At 29.3% G+C, this 16737-nt stretch overlaps 1 protein-coding gene across 4 annotated transcripts in view; it reads left to right on the top strand.

The window, feature by feature from the left end:
- The window catches only part of LOC118185358 (LIM/homeobox protein LMX-1.2-like), a 262041-nt gene that overhangs the window by 40738 nt on the left and 204566 nt on the right, over positions 1–16737 (top strand). For 2 of the 4 annotated variants that reach the window (XM_085806711.1, XM_085806714.1), the window contains exon 1: positions 13056–13273. The exons of the other annotated variants lie outside the window; for them this stretch is intronic. The gene's annotated coding sequence lies outside the window, so the exon portion shown is untranslated. Of the gene's footprint in view, positions 1–13055; positions 13274–16737 lie in introns of those variants that run through there. 4 annotated transcript variants of the gene reach the window in all.

The following is a 16737-nucleotide window of genomic DNA, read 5'->3' as shown; positions in this document are numbered from 1 at the left end:
CTGATGTCTCTTTAATTCAGAAAAAATAGCGTTTTTATAAATGGCAACATATCATTCTCTTCCAAATGGTGGTGAGAAAGGAGCGCTTTCATGGGAATGAGGAAATCTGCGAAATCTTTTAAATGCATCAGGCTGTAAAGACATCTTTTGTAGATGGAAGGAAATAATTTTGAATAACAAACTCATTCGATCATTCCGGAAATCGATTCAGACACTAACGCGAAGCGCGTGTGCCCACCTCCCCGTGTTCTCGAATTCGAAGAGTGCCAGGATGCGGAAGTGCGGGATCCAATGAATTGTGATTAATTTAAAAACAGGAAATAAAATATAAAAATACATTAAATTAGTATACAGTTCTGTGTATGGAAAAACATACTGTACCAAAATGAAAACAACTGCGTTTTTAATATTAAAAAATTAGTTTATTAGAATGAAATATGATTAGCATAATAATTTTTAGAATGAGTTAAATTTTTCAGAATGAAAATTTCTTTGTGGGGTTTAAGTATCATTCTTAATTTTAAGTAATCTTTAGAAAACTGCATAAGAACACAATATCTAGCTTTCAGTTTTAATATAAATGTTGAGAAAAATTCGTCGTATTCTTCATGTCTATCTTCTAAAAACAAGAAAGGTTTTCTTAAACAAAAAACACAAATTTGACTTTCTATTGTGAAAGAATATTTTTATCATAGTTAATTATCTTAATTTTTCCCAAATGAAGAAAAATTGTCTTTTGTCCTTTTCTTTTTTAAAAAAGAAAGGATTTTTCACAAACTTAGCAATTACAGAAACTTTTGGAGATTTCTCTCTCTATATATATTAAAATAGTATTTCCCGTTTTATTTCGGTTGATAAACATAATCAAATGATTTTAAATCTCATATTTTGTGATTAAATCTGTGTAAGATTTTAAATATATTTTCTGGATAATTAAAGATGAAGAAAGCATTTAAAAATATAAAATAAAAAATTGAAGGACATTTAAAACTAGAAATTTTCCTTCTCGCATGTTCCTCCCCTGTTTTTTTTTAGCTCTACGTTCTGAAAATTTTGATACATTCACATAATGTTAAGCTTCCTCTATTATACATAGTATTTCTCTCTTCTTCGGTTTATTGGTAAATTGTTTTCCTCTGATTACTTTCATTTTTATTCAGTGTATTCGATTTGTATTTGCAGTTTTGTATTGACGTTTCAGCCATTTTTATTTTACCTTGCATTTATTATTTGAAACGTATTTTGTGCAGATTCATTTCTAAACTAACCGGGCGTAGCAAGTATTCTCACACTTAAGAAGAAATTTTCGAAACATGCGATTTCATCTTACTTCCATTATTTACGTTCCAGCTCATTGTAGCCATTTCTGATGCTGATATGTTCGATCTTTCCAAACCCTTGCCTTATGTTCATCGTCCTTCTCTTTCGTTCCTCTGACGTCTCTCTTGGGAATTGCAATCAAAACTCATTCCCAACAGATACCCTTAGATATTTACTATATAATTAAGCCAGCACTACGTGTAGGCTCAGTTACCGCCAGATATCCGTCAGATCCGTCAAATATTTTAATGTTAATATTCTTATAAATTCCTATTGGAATGTAGGCTTCTTTCTTATTGGAATATTGTTAAAATGAAGGTAAATTTATTTTTGATGTCTTTACGTAATTTTTCCTTCCTCAATACGTTCAAGAAACGAGTTCCTCCAAATTTTAAAATGGATTCATCAACATAGTGATTGTTTTCGTTTTGCTATCCAAGATAAACTTTCACAAACTACTTGCGAAGGTCATGCCGAAGCCTTCTCTTATAACTGCTGAGCTTTACTCCAGTGTAATGCATCAACAGACCCATCATGGGGAACCAAACACGAATTAATATTCAGCGCAGGATTTCTCTGACTCAGTTACACATTCACTTTCTCTAATAATTTATGGATGATTTGAGGCCTCTTGAGTAGCAGAGACAACAATAAGAACAGTCGAAATTCAAATTATAGGGAAGTAGAAATGATAAAATCTGTTATATTTTCGTTATGTAACCGCATTCTTCGGAAATAAAATTATTTGCGTAACCTTTTAATTTTCAGACGATAAAATTAGCTACAAAAATAGGAGAAAAAAGTGAAGAAATACTATAAATTAAATTTCAAAATTTACTTTTTTTTTACTTTTTAATTAATTTTAAATCACATAGAGAAAATAACATAAATCTATAATTAAAAAAAAACTTTCATATTATTGAGCAAGAACTTATGAAGGAAGTCAAAAAATATATATGCGAGTATATACCTTGAAAAGGTTGAAACTTATAAAGTTAGGAAATTAGAAACCTGATAATATTTTGTATTTCAAAATATATATATTTAAAACTAAGAATTATATTGTTTATTGATAAAAGGAAATTCAGGGTTTTAATTTAAACCACTTGCAATCAGTTTCAGCTATAAAATAGTACAGAACAGAAAACGAGTTCCTTCTTCTTTAGAGTTCGAAACCAATTTGTAAAGATATGAATATCATTTATAACAGGGAATATTTAAAACTATGATACTGACACATGCAAAGTAGAACTGAATTAGGTTTATGCCAAAAAATTACAGAAAAACATTATTGCATGTCATATGTTCATTGTGATAAAAAAAACATCATTTTAATCTGAATCGTTATAAGCATTCAACTATTATGTGTTCATAATAATTCGAATTCCAATAAAAATATAACTGTTTCAGAAATTTCTAAAATACAATCCAAGTATATGCAAAAGTAATAAAATAAGTAAAAATAATAATAAAAGGAAACAAAAGGTTATAACTGTACTTTTTTTTCCCTAGTACTAAAAATTTCGCTACAAATTCAAGATTAACATCTCAGGTATTTTAAATAACATAAATAATTGTATATACTTCTAATTAATATTTTAAAAATTTAATGAACTTGGGAGAAGAAGCTAAAACACTTAATTTAAATTATGTTTATCAAAGATAAAACTTATTAATCCAGAGGGGCTTTGTTCCTGAAGGACTACAGTTTTCGTTTTGCGATTTTGCGTTGAATCACTATAAATATCCTTTTCACTTTTCAAACTGTTGCCACCCAATGTTAGAGTCCTGCATTATATTTGAAGAAATTAAATAATGACAAATCTGCATAAATGTATGTATATTTCTCGCACTGTGATAAAGCAACGGTACATAGAGCCATCGAATTTTGAATGACGTAATCCTCCTACGAATATGGGCATGTGGAAGACCAAATTTGAAATTTGGAATTTGTTTTATTATAGATTTTATATTTTGTAAAACTTTAACGAATTTTCGATTAACAAGCTCAACAATTTCAAATCGAGCAATGGTAACACTCTACCGGGGGGGAACCTTTTTATTTTCCAGCGCGCGGAACTGTGTATCGGAAATTCTGAAGATATGCTCATTTTAAAATTATTTTGCGATATTGCTATTGAACTGAATTTTATGGTTTAAGTGCAAAGAACATGATATTTAATAAATAAAGGTGACACACAAAACGTTAAAAACGCCCCTTTGGACGTAATTTAAAATCTGAAACCTTTCAGATTTTTTACTTTTTTACATTTTTTCTTAATTAAAAGCCTCTGGGAAGTTTTATTCTTCATCAGCAGTACTTGTAACTACCTGCATTAAGAATAGCTTTAATCGAGATTTCCTGCATTCATCCATTACATTGACTGAAAAATAGAGTGCATTTAATGCATATTTCGTTCCTTGCGACATTTTCCTCCCTATTTTCCTCTCTTTTTTTCACTAATATTATCGTCTGAAAATCGAAAGAAGAAAATTATGTGAATTATTTAATTTCCGAAGGAAGCAGATACAGTACGAGTATAACAAATGAAAAGCAGCCATTGATAAACTACGGGTAATTATTATTTCTTTAAAATGTCAAAACAATATTATTTCTTTAAAAGAAACGTACATTCTAATAAGAATGCGTAGTGAAATAAACATTAAAATATTTAATAAGCTATCTTCATTTCTACTTTCTTATATCTTGAGTTTACTTATACTTGAGTTTCGCTTGTCTCTGCTACTTCTTAGGCCTGAAGTCAACCGTTAAGTGATTGCAGAGGATGAATGTGCAGGTGAGTTAGCAAAATCGTAGACTGGATGCCAGCATATGTTAGCTTCACTCTTCACATTTCCATGTTTGTTTAATTTACTTGTAGATTCATTAGATTTTTTTTTTTTTTTGAAGCAGAAGAAAGGAAAAATGTGCAATGCCCTCACCGGAACTCGAACCTGGACCTCCTCACAAATACGCGACGAGTGTGCTGCCGTTACGCCACGATGAAGGCATGCAGAAAAGGATGGAGAAAATACTTTATATACTCACTACCGTATTTTCTCGTGTATTCCTCCTTTCATTTACTAATTTTTTTCCGGAAAATCGATAATACGAATAATTTAATTTTCGAAGGATGCAGTTATAGTAAGAGCATAAGAAATGAAAACTAATCATTGAAAATCTATAGGTAACAATCTCAATATGCCGCCCAGACGGTATAGTGTTTAGGGGAGTCTGACTGCGATACCGAAGGGCTCGGGTTCGAATCTCGGAGAAGACATGAATGTAAAAATTGTCTGTTCCTTCATAAAAGGTAACGGTGGCCGCCTATTAGCCCCCTTCACAATAAAAATGGCCACCCCTTCTGGCCTTAGGAGTGGGCAATACCGTTATAGACAAGCGCCTGTCATTCGAAAAAAAATCTTAATATTATTTCTTTAAAAGGAGACTTCATTCCAGTAAGCATGCATAGTAATATTAACATTACAAGATCTAATAAGATACCTTTTTCTACTTGCTTGTAACTTGCATTTCACCCTCTGTTATTGTTGTTTGTGCTAATCCTTAGGCCTCATATCATCCATAAATAATTAGAGAAGGGGAATGTACAACTAACTCGGGCAAATCATAGACTGAATGCTATTTGCTCTGCTGTGATGAAATGGTTCTTGTATTTGATTTGGTTTGGTTTATTTGATTACGGCAAGCAAGGGCTACCTGCTTAAAGGAAGGACTTTCTAAGGGAACAAACCTCGGACCTCGGACCAAACCTCGGACCTCGGACCAAACCTCGGACCTCGGACCGAACTACCAGTGTTCAGCGAATTTACTACTCATCTGCTGGTGGGCCTCGGTTCTTATATTAAGCTGATAATAAATTTCAGTAGTTAGGGTAAAGTTCGGCGTAACCTTTTCAAATAGCTTGCTAGGAATTGTCTTTATCAATAAAACGAAAGCAATTATTACAGGGGCGCATCCATTTTAAAAGTTAGGGGAGCTCCTTTTGTGAATGTATAAAGAACACGAAAATTACTCGAATAGTTTTAGAATTTTCAGAATCTGGCGCTAAAAAGCTAAGGGGGAAAATAAATGAGAAAATATGGTATTCAAACGCACACAATTTCAACTAAAAGTTGCTATCTTTCATTTGAAAGAAGACTACAGTAAATAAACATTTTGATAATTTTAAAAATCTAATTGTTAAACACATGACATGATTAAGAGTTTTCGACAGTATGTTAACAGCAAAAAGGTAGTGTTGATTTTTTCCCAAAAGGTATTGTTAATTTATACTGGATGCTTAGGCATTTCTTATATCTGTTTTTGGTTATCGTACTTTCGTAAAATAATTGTTTTCTTTTAAAATCCGAAAGTCTTCTGACAAAACTTATATTTCATGTATAAATGTTCAGTAATAAACAGAGAGATTAATGAATTTCTGAAATAATTTCCAATATGATAATATAGATTTTTCTCTTTTCAATTGCTGTAACACATCTTAGTTTTAATTTCCCAAACAAGCTCCTTAACTATAAAAGAAACGCTTTAATTTAATTGCTCATTAAAAATTCATCAAATTTGTGCATTTTTCTTATCTATCTTATTTTTCTTTCTTATCTAAGTCTTTATAGATTATCAGAGTTATGTCCAGTGTATTATGATAGTTTAGTCTGAAAACCCTAGTATCACATTTTAACCTAGTTTTATTGATGAATAATGAAAGAGGTGAGTTACCAAGGAAAGAAATCAGTATCCAAATTTTAACCATTTCTCAAATTTTCAAATTTGAAAAGCACATGAAATTTCATCATTAGTGTGTTCAGACGGATTCGAAGTTTTGTAGATATAATTATATCTATAAATTTTTTGCACGTAAATCAATTTAACGAAAGCTCTTGATCAGAACATTTTTGTGAAGATCACAACTTTCTATTACAATTCATTGCATTGCTATGATATGTTGCAGTGAAACTAATTGTTTCAGTTATTTATTATTATTCGTCAAGTTTTAATAAAACTTCATTTTGAGAGATAAAAAGTGGATAGGTATGTGAAATTTAAATGCAAATGACTTTTGCAGACGATAAAATAAATGAAGAAACAAAGAGCGCGAATCACAAAAAAGAGAGAAAGCTTTGTGCTTTGTCAGAATAGCAACAAAAGAAGTTTATTCTAAAGATTAAAAAACTGTATTAGTAGAAAAGTGTGAAATGGAGTGGCCTGTATTTTTATTGTTATTTTTTAGAGCCTCTTTCTCAAATAAAATCGTCAACATTATCAAAATGGGTTTGTTTATTTTCGAAAAAAGTAGATTTTATTTCAAGAAACATCATCAAGTGAAACTGAATAAAGTGAGGGAAGATAAACCTCTATTTGCATGGAGTACGAAATGGAACAAAAACGTTTTCAGTAATTATGATGCACTATGTTCCCTTTTAGCATCAGAACTATCTCAAAATGAATATTATAACTGTGAGTAAAATATTGAAAGAAAATAAACGCATAAATTAAATTTTAAACAAAAAAAGAAAGATGTGTTATCAAAATATAGGCTTAATGATTATCAGAAGAAGAAACAGTGATTTTGTTTTAAATGATGAGAAAAATTTCCAGAATTAAAACTGCCTGTGATAATTAAAAAACCTCTCAGCGCTTTGTGAAATATAAAAAAAAAATCACTTTCAGATCTTTAAGATTTTAAAAACATTAAATAGTTTTCTAATTTTGATGAAACAAGTTCTTCTTTCGCGTCTTATAATGGTCACAGCGGAAACCTCAGGGACAAATCAACACGCTTTTCCGATAAACCACGCCTTCAGTACACGTGATTCCTCACTTGACACTTCATTGGTCCGTAAACGATCGAGAGTAACTATCCACCGCCTACAGTCCCCTACTTTCTCATATGTACAAGGATAAGTTAAAAAGTGTGTGATCTCAATTTAGAACAAAGTAGTCTATGATTTATAATAGGAGGAATAACAAGAGGGTAATATCTTAGTTTCAGAGGGAGTCAGCCTTTTCTTTAAGTATCAGAGTATAAAAACTGCTTCTATTCAAGTTCTAGTTTTATCAACATTTTCTACACTTTCTGTTGCTCAATTTATAAAGTACATTAAAAAGTTATTTGAATTTAAATAAGTGTATACGTATTTTTCGAATTTTAGAAAGGAGGGGGAGGTGATCGTATAGTAATAGCCACTGATATAGAAAGTTAACTGTGTCGCGCTTTGAGAGAAGGTAAAGTAAACAGTTATGACCTTAGTAGAGTAAAAAAGGAAATTAAATAATCACCTTATTACAGTTAAAAAACAAATTACATAAACAAAGCAATATTTAGAAATTCGTGTATGAACTAGCAGTTTTCAAAATACATATAACTTAGTAGTTAATTTTTAGCCTACAAGTTCCTTTTTAAATTCTTAAATAAAAATTTAGAACTGTTATGAGAGGAATATAGTTATAAATCTTTTAAATGTGACTTTTTCATAGACGTGTGTAATTGTGTAAGAGTAATTATAAATTTAAAAATATGTCTAAATAAAGTCTTAAAATAAGATCTTAAACAAGTCTTAATATAAGATTTTATGTCTGTGTTTAATAATACGTTGCATATCGACAAGTTTTACTGTAGCGTTTTTGAATAATATTAGAAACTTGAAAACGTACTGTCATATATTAATACATTATATACCATATTATATTCTACCTCAAGTTAAAATTTTAGGAATAGATTTACATATTTTTAAATACTTGTGTTTGGTGATGTCAAACTGGCAACCGGCGAGCAACATGCAGCCCACGAAACAATTTTATGCGGCCCGCGAAAATATTTCAATTATGTATGTTTTGCAAATACGCTGTTGCAAAGATTTTAAAATTTTAGTTATTTGAAGTCCGAGTTTATATTAGTTTACCTTTCATTAGAAACAAATATGAATAACGCACCAAAAAATTTATAAATGGAAATAATTAATTAACTGTGGGCAGTATAAATCTTATTCAAAGATTCGAGGATGCAGATTTTTTTAACATTTTCCGTTTTTGTTCCCCTCTCAATACCAAAAAAGAGACATTGTAAAGGCCTTATTTTATTCTAACCAAGTATTTTTAGTTTTAGAAACTTTTCTTTCCCTCCTGATTTCAGTCTCCTACCAGAATATAAATTTTAATGACGTATATGAAAATCTAAGTGAGTTCAGAATCAGTATTTAAGCAGCGGTTTTAAGTGTTTGTAGTAGGAGAGTTAGTTCGGAGTTTATGCCACGTGTTTAAAATAGCTCAGTACGTGAATAGTTGGTGCTTAGCCACGTTCTTTAAAACATATTGATATTCTAGGTTCTGCTTTGCTGTGTGCAGCCGATTTAGCGGTTTAGATAAAGCAGGAGCCAGTCGTGTAGCTAATCTTACTTTTATAGTGAATGTTTACTTTATTTTCTGTTCAAGTTACTTAGCCACAAGTGATGGTAAATTGTAAGCACCGAAGGAGTACGTTTCTTTTAAGCTTAATTCAAATAAAAATGTTATTTAAACCTTCTTCTACAGTCTCTGTTTTTCCAAGACCTAGCGAGAATTCGCGATTTACTCTTTCCAGTAGGGTCTCCAGTGTATGATTCCAAAACATACTAAAAGACTCTACAACATTAATACATGAACAGCCTTTTTTCACAGTTGAAGATTAATAACTGCTATTTTTATCAGTAAGAGATAATGAAGCTCATAATTATTTATGTTAAATTAATGTATTTTTATTTGAGTGAAAAAATTTAATAAATAAGAGAAAGGTTTTTATTATTTATTTTCAACTTTTATCTTAGTAAACTTTCTCTGGAAACATCAATTTCATAATTTTTTGATTAAACATTTTTCATGATTTTTCTATTTTTAGAAATTTAAAATATTTAAACTTTATAATAATTTACAATATCTAAATTAAAGCAAGTTATTTGGGGATTAATATTTGAAAGAAAAGTTAATCTAAGAGTTTAATATTCAGCTGTCAGTATATTTTAATTACAAAGCATAACCAACGAAAAATATCTTACAGTTACCAAACTAAAGATTTCAGATGGGAAATAAATATAAATATAAATTTTCTTCCATTTCGATGTTATTATGGCTTTTACATGTTTTAATAAATATTCAATATGTTAAATTTAAAATTCATTTAAAATATTTTTAAAACAAATTTATCATTTTTTTTTAAAAAAAAAAGAAGGTAGAGAGGAAATAACACGGCACATCAGCTATTCTTAGATCACGGATTCGGCCCGCAAGCAATTTCAATTGGAGACCACTGGGTCATTAAATTATTACGTACCATAGCCACATTGAGAATCATTTGCAAAACAAATAAATAAATTAAAAAATTGAAAGTTTTTATATTTAAAGTATTATGTCCAAACAGGCGTTCTTTTTTCTTTTACAGACACATACACGTTTCGAGGGCATTTGGACCAACGCCACATTGGGCTAAATATATTTAAAAGCAGCATAGTTCTAGGATTTCCGATAGACAATCTCGCACGCTGGAGATGAAAATGTTTTATTCCGTACAGCATTGCCACTGCTCACTCAGAAATTGTTGAGTTTATTAATCAAAAATTCGTTACAGTTTTACAAAATATAAAATAGACAGTAAAACAAATTCGAAACTCCAAATTCAGGCTTCCAGGTGCTCATGTTTGGGTGGAGGAAAATTTTGTTTGATGTATTTTTATTTTGAAAATATGCCAAAATATTGCTATAAAAGGGAGAACTATACATTTCTCATCACTGCGTTAGTAAAATAATTCTGTTTTTTGCCTATTTCGTAATCGTCAATGAGATTGCATGTAAAATAGATTTCACTGCCGAAAGAATGTTAGCGTAAGAAAGCAAACTTATCAGGAGATCATGGATGTTGTTTTTAATACCCTACGGAATACTGGACTTGATCGATGCATAAATTTCTATATGCATACACCCATACAACATCTAATGTAAAATTTAAACATAATATTAGTTATTTAAATAGTACTTACTAATGTTTAGTTTTTAGGACATTTTCCTTTTACTTCTCCGAAATGCGTAAGCTTTTACAGTAAAGAGTCTTTAGTCTGTAAGTCTTTAGTTTGTTTTATAGCTTAGTAACATTTCGTAAGTTCTAAACGATGATTAAATTTCTAACGCGTAACAATAAAGTTGCGTTTATTATTTACTTTTTTCTGTTATTAGTTCTTTAAATTATGGAGAACAATTTCGCATGATTTACGAAGAACACAAAAGTTTTTGCTTTTGAGATTTAATTATTATTTGCTGTTTACTGCTAATTATCTTAATTTTTGAAATTGCCGCCCTGGCAATATAGTGGTTAGGGAAGCCGACTGCGACACCGAAGTGGCCAGGTTCGAATCCCGGAGAAGAAGTGGACGTAATATATCTGTCCTCTCATAGGCAGTAACAGTGGCCACCTGTTAGGTGCATCCATAATAAATTGACCACCAATTCTGGCCTTAGTAGTGCAAAAGCCTAAAAATTCCCGCCATTGAAAAAAGTTTGAAATTTGTACTTCTTAATAAATTTTCTCAAATCAAGTAATAATTATTGCAGGCAGTCTTAATAGCCAACAAAAGAATTTTTCATCATCATAGTGATTCTTTGACGAGAATTCTTATAAACTTAAGATTGAAGTATCTTTCATTTAAATTAATATATTGTTGGATCACGTCCCGGAAAACAATATATTAAAAGTGAAAAATTATGTCGTTAGTATTTTCTTAAAGCTCGATTGGGTTACAACATGCATTGTGATGTATATTGTTTGAAGAGTTCCGAGCCGCATTAAATCATGCACAATACTCGATATTGATTGATTGCTTTACTAAACAGAAGTTTTAATATTATTAAATATTATTTAACTAAGTAGAAATAGAATTTGTTGAAACATCGTATTATGTATTTCGATTGTTAAAATGTTTACGTCATTAAAATAATTAAATAGTAACATAAATTAGAATAATTCATCTAAGATAATAATATTCTGCCTCTCTCAAAAATCAATTTTCTCAAATCTTTTTCAAAATTTTCTCAAAAATCGATCAATTTCATAGAAATCTGGAATACGTATTACATATTATTACTAGATTTCATAAAATATTTTAAATGTTTTGATAGAAATTCTCAAGTTTCATGACTATTCTGACATTCTTAAATTCTTAAACTTCTGATTTTCTATATAATGAAATCTATGTCAAACATTACAAAAGTAATTATGAATTTTGTGATGTTTGACATTAAAAAACGCTTTATGTTTTTCCACAAACCGAAAATCACTAATGAAGAAGCTGAGCATCAGAATATTCAAAACTTTGGTTTTACGTTTGTGTTTATGAAAATAAACCGATGTTTTATTTTTATGGTTCCATCCTTGATGAATCTATTTTTTTAATTCAGGATTAAAAATTCCTTTAGACGTTTCATAGAGAGCCATTGCAGAGGGCAGGATCCATAGAAATGTACCATATAGATGAGTCAATCTATTTGAAGCCTTTTATTAAAACCAAGAACCATAATTTATTATATAATTTATTAAATATATTTAATTTTTACAGTAACTTATTGAATTACTTTTGTATCAAATATCTTGAATAAAATGTATGCAGTTCAACACATTATTTTGTTTAAAATTACCGTATTTATCTTACGTTTATAAGCTTATAGTTATATATATATATATCTTATAGTTGAATGTACGTTGCTAATAGCTGTATGTATCGGGTAAGTATCTTTTCTTTTATTCTAGGGATATTCTAGGGTCCCTAGAACTTCCTTTCGTATTTCGCCCTAGTCTTTTAGTGACAGGTTCAGAAAATTTAAAAAATATTCCCGTAATTTTCCTCTTCCTCAATGCACTCATAGAACAAGATCCCCGAATTTTTAAAATGGATTTATCCACATAGTGATTGTTTTCGTTTTGCTAAGAAAGATAAACCTCTACAAACTACCTGCGAATTTCACACCGAAACGTTCCCTTATAACTGCTGAACTTCATGGTAACCTAATACAAGAACCAACTCATCATATTGAAGCAAACATGAATTGACATTCAATCTGTGATTTTGGTGATCTAGCCGCAAATTCAATTCCTCTAATTATTTATGGAGAATTTGAGACGTAATGAGTAGCAGATGCAGCAATCAAAATGGTCGAGATTCAATTTACAGGGAAACAGAAATAAATAGATATTGTAATGCTAAAATTACTATTTTTTCTAATCGGAACGCAGCTATCTTTTAAAGAAAAAATATTATGATAATTGCTTGTGGTTTGTCCATAACTACTTTTCATGTTCTTATTTTAATTGCATTCTTTGGAAATTAAATTATTCGAATAGTTTTATCCTCTGGATTTTCGGACGATAAAATTAATAAAAAAGGGAGGAAAAATACTCGAGAAAATATGATAATCGCCCGCATATATTTGTATTATATGTGCTTTCCTTTAATTTTCACCAGAGATGTTCCTATTAAAAGATTTGATAATAATTTTGCACTGTATTGCAAAACTGCAGGTATCACAAACATTTATTTTAAGGCTACATAACTGATATCTTTACAATACATCGACTGACGTATTTTCCCGCCTCAAATAGGGATTCCGGAATACAATGGGGTGTAGAGAGGCCGCCACGATCGCTCCGTGTGGGTGCTGAACGACTCCAGTCGAAACGCCGAGTTGACTGTCAATGCAGCAAGCAGAGCTGACAACAGGGAAACAGTAGCACGCTGATCTTTGGGCTCTCTGCCTTCCTGAGAGGTGGTTTTGTTTTGCAACACCTGTCTTCTCTGTCGGTGTTCCTATTGTGATTGTATCTTAATTACATGAAAAAAAGACCTTGATTTTTTTTTTATTAATGTGTTGTGCAAAGCCGAAATGACTTATCGTCAGTAATAGGATTTTTAATACTTGCAGGTAATATTTCTTATACATAAATTCTCTCTTGCATTTTGAAATTATTTAAATATTAATTTACGAATTTCTTCCTTGCTGTTACTTATCTGAAGAGCAATTAATATCATATATAGAGTTCTATAAGATGCTATTTACTGTGTGCTGGCATTTTACTTCATTTATGTGTTTCTAGTTTAAATATATTGAAGTGATTTCAAACACGAAAATTAAAATTAGAAAATAATGTGCTGTTTGGTTGTCTCATTATGTAAACATTAACTGTATTTTTTAAGTAATAAAGCTAAACTGGTTTACTTCTTTATGGGTGTGTTAGTAAACAACTATCAAGCGAATACACGTGTTTAATATTTTTCTCTTTCTCTTAACCGCAAATGTTAAATATTTAAGAAATTAAAATTTTAATTTTATTTAGGAAAAGTGTTTTAGAACAGTTTAAATTATAGAAATTTATTGTTACCATTTTTTAAAATAAGTTTTAATTTTTGGTTTTAAATTTCATCTTTCAATAATATTTCCCCAAGAAGTACCATGCTTATATTTCTAAAATATGTTATAACAGCGTAGAATTAATAAAATAAGACACTTACTTTAAGCCATATTAAATGTTTGGACTACATGATTCCAACAGAATCAAATGGTCTTCGAAAATATGATGTAATTAATGAGAAAGGATAATTAATAACAATTTGATTGAGTTGAAATGTTGAATTTAGTTTTGTAAGTTAATTAGAGATCTGGTATTTGATTTTAATTAAATTTCATTCAGATTTTATTGTCATCTGATGCAGTGATATCAAATTGGAGGCCTTCGGACCAGTTTGGTGGGGCCCTCGAGGATATTTTGTTGTAATAAGGTATTTGTTATAAAGATTTCAAGGTTTTAGTTATTTGAAGTCCGAGTTTACCTCTTTTTTCATTAAAACTGATCATGAATAACGCACCAGAAAATGTAATGGAGTCAATTAATTTATGAAGTGAATTAAATCTTTTTCCAAGATTTCAAGATGTAGATTTAACTTCTACTCGTACTTGTCAAAACGTTAATACTCTCAATTCTTAATTTTTACACTAAGAATAATCGTTTTGTAGAGCAATTTATTTATATGTGAACAGACTTCTTTTACAACTGGAACCCTAGTGAAAGTGAGTATTTACAATTCGCTGCGAAGGTAATTTCTCTTCACCGCTACAAGCTTTATAGAATTCGAAACGCCATCAAGTATCAAACTGTAGTAAGAAATAAAGAAGTTTATAATTATTTACGCACATACATATGTATAGCTATTTATGCATCAAAGAAAGATTTTATAAATAAGAGAAAGACATTAGGTTGTCCTTATCTGTTATGAAGTTTTATTCTACATGGTAAATTTTCGCTGAAAACTTATAAGATTTTGTAATTTGGTAATTTTTAGTTTAAATAAAAGTAAGCTATTTAATGACTAATTAAATATGTTAAAATTATTTAATGATTAATTCAATATCTTAGACTTAATTGAATGAAATATCATTCTAAGTATTTAATATTTTTCTGGCAATATATTTGAATTACAATGTGTAACCAACAAAAATGTCTTGCAGGTACCAAATGGAAAATAAATATTCATTTGAATTTTCTTTTCTTATACGATCTTATATTAGTATTGTTTATGTATGCAAGATAACATTTTTAATTCAGTTTATAACATTATGCTCATTTGCCTTACTTAAACTTTTTTTTAGCTTAGGTTGAAGCTGACTTTATGCTCCCTGAAATAAAGCAATTTGTAATATATTTATAAATATCTGAAAGCCTTGAACTGACGTATTTCATGTAATAATATTTGATTTACCCGCAATTAAGAACATTCCGTAGCAATCAAGAAATTTTGCAAATTTATCCATCTTTTTATCACTCAAAATTGATAAACAAATCTCAGATAGATCTTCGATAAATTTCAGATCAACAAATCTCTGACAGAGTATGCCATGTTTGAGTAACGTTTACATAAAAATGGCTATACACGTAAATAATTTTGAAATAAATTAATTTTATTGCGAAACTTTCAGTGTATTTCAACCTGTAAAGAATAAAAAGTATAATATGTAAATGAGATTTATTCATTAATATATCAAGTAATGCAAAATATATTCGACTTATCAAAGTTATAACGCGCATTCAAATAATAATTCTAAAAGTATCTGCTGTAGTTTTCAGTGAAAAATTGCTTTGAGCATTTTCAGCAAATATGTTACTCTAAACTACTTTGCTTTTTATCGTGACGATTATAAATCTTTCATGATGATTTATTTTTTTTGGGGAGGAGGGGATAATATATTTTATATTTCTCTATATAAATCTAAAATTTTATTATATTTATAATTTAAGACGTTTCCAAAGGAAACATTTTTATGAGTTTTATGAATTTTTCATTTATTTTTTAATCCCAGAATTATTCATTAATAAGAATTTGAATGTGAACAGGTTTTTAAGCCATTTCGAAACTAATTTTGCCTAAGAATAAATTTCGTACAAACTAATGCTTTCTTTTTGTGGGTGTTTGGAAAACAATTCAGAATTTATTTACAAAAAATAACTCTTTTCTTACCATATTCTTTGCAAAAGCCAAATTTTATTCATTTTAAAGTAGATTTTTCTTATAACAATTGCGGTAAATTAAATAATCGCAGTAAGTTAAACAGTACTTCTGAGATAATTTGCATTTTAAGTTTACTTAAATTATGTTGCTTGAGCTAGGCAAATGTTATTATCATTATAATTACTTTTCTTTAACTATTGATACAAGGTTAGATTCATTATTTAAGTTACAAAGTTTCGTTGATTATTAAGGACATAATTTGATTTGATTAATTAATCAAGGCAAATTTAAAAAATATCAGTGTGCGAATGCTTCACTAGTAACTTAAAATTAAAATAGATCTTAGTAATGTTACTGAGTTATCATAATATGTTTGAAAAGTTATTAAAAAATCAATTCAAGTATAAAAAAATAGATTCTTAATGATCTCTTTTTGAATCATTTCCATGTAGGTTAACTAAACACAATAAACCTTCTTAAAATAATATCTTTCAGTAAAAAATCCATTAACAAACAAGTCTTGTCTCTCCAATCTTGCCCTTTGATTAAATAATAGTAATTTCCTCTTATTTCGAATATTTGATTTTGTAAGTTAAGAGAACAAATTTTGAGTCATTAACGCGTAGAGAAGTGTTTTACTGTAAAATGATATTCACTGCATATTTTAATTAATGAGGGAAAAACAACTTTCATTTGTTTCTTTCATTTAATTACAGTAATAATCTAAAAAAAATTTTTTTTTGATGTGTAAATTTTTGATTTTTGCATCTTTAAGCATGTCAATTAAAAATAATTATTATGCTTTGAAATTAATTATATGCACATAATATTAATTTGGTTTGCGTTGGTTTAGATTATTTATTTTAGGCGAAGCACTCTGCCTAA

The sequence above is a fragment of the Stegodyphus dumicola genome, chromosome 12 (genome assembly GCF_044657685.1).
Source record: "Stegodyphus dumicola isolate Sdum_Otavi_A_Nest chromosome 12, ASM4465768v1".
Classification (NCBI taxonomy): domain Eukaryota; kingdom Metazoa; phylum Arthropoda; class Arachnida; order Araneae; family Eresidae; genus Stegodyphus; species Stegodyphus dumicola.
Note: the sequence above shows the minus strand (reverse complement) of the source record. Positions and strands in the feature narration are given on the sequence as shown.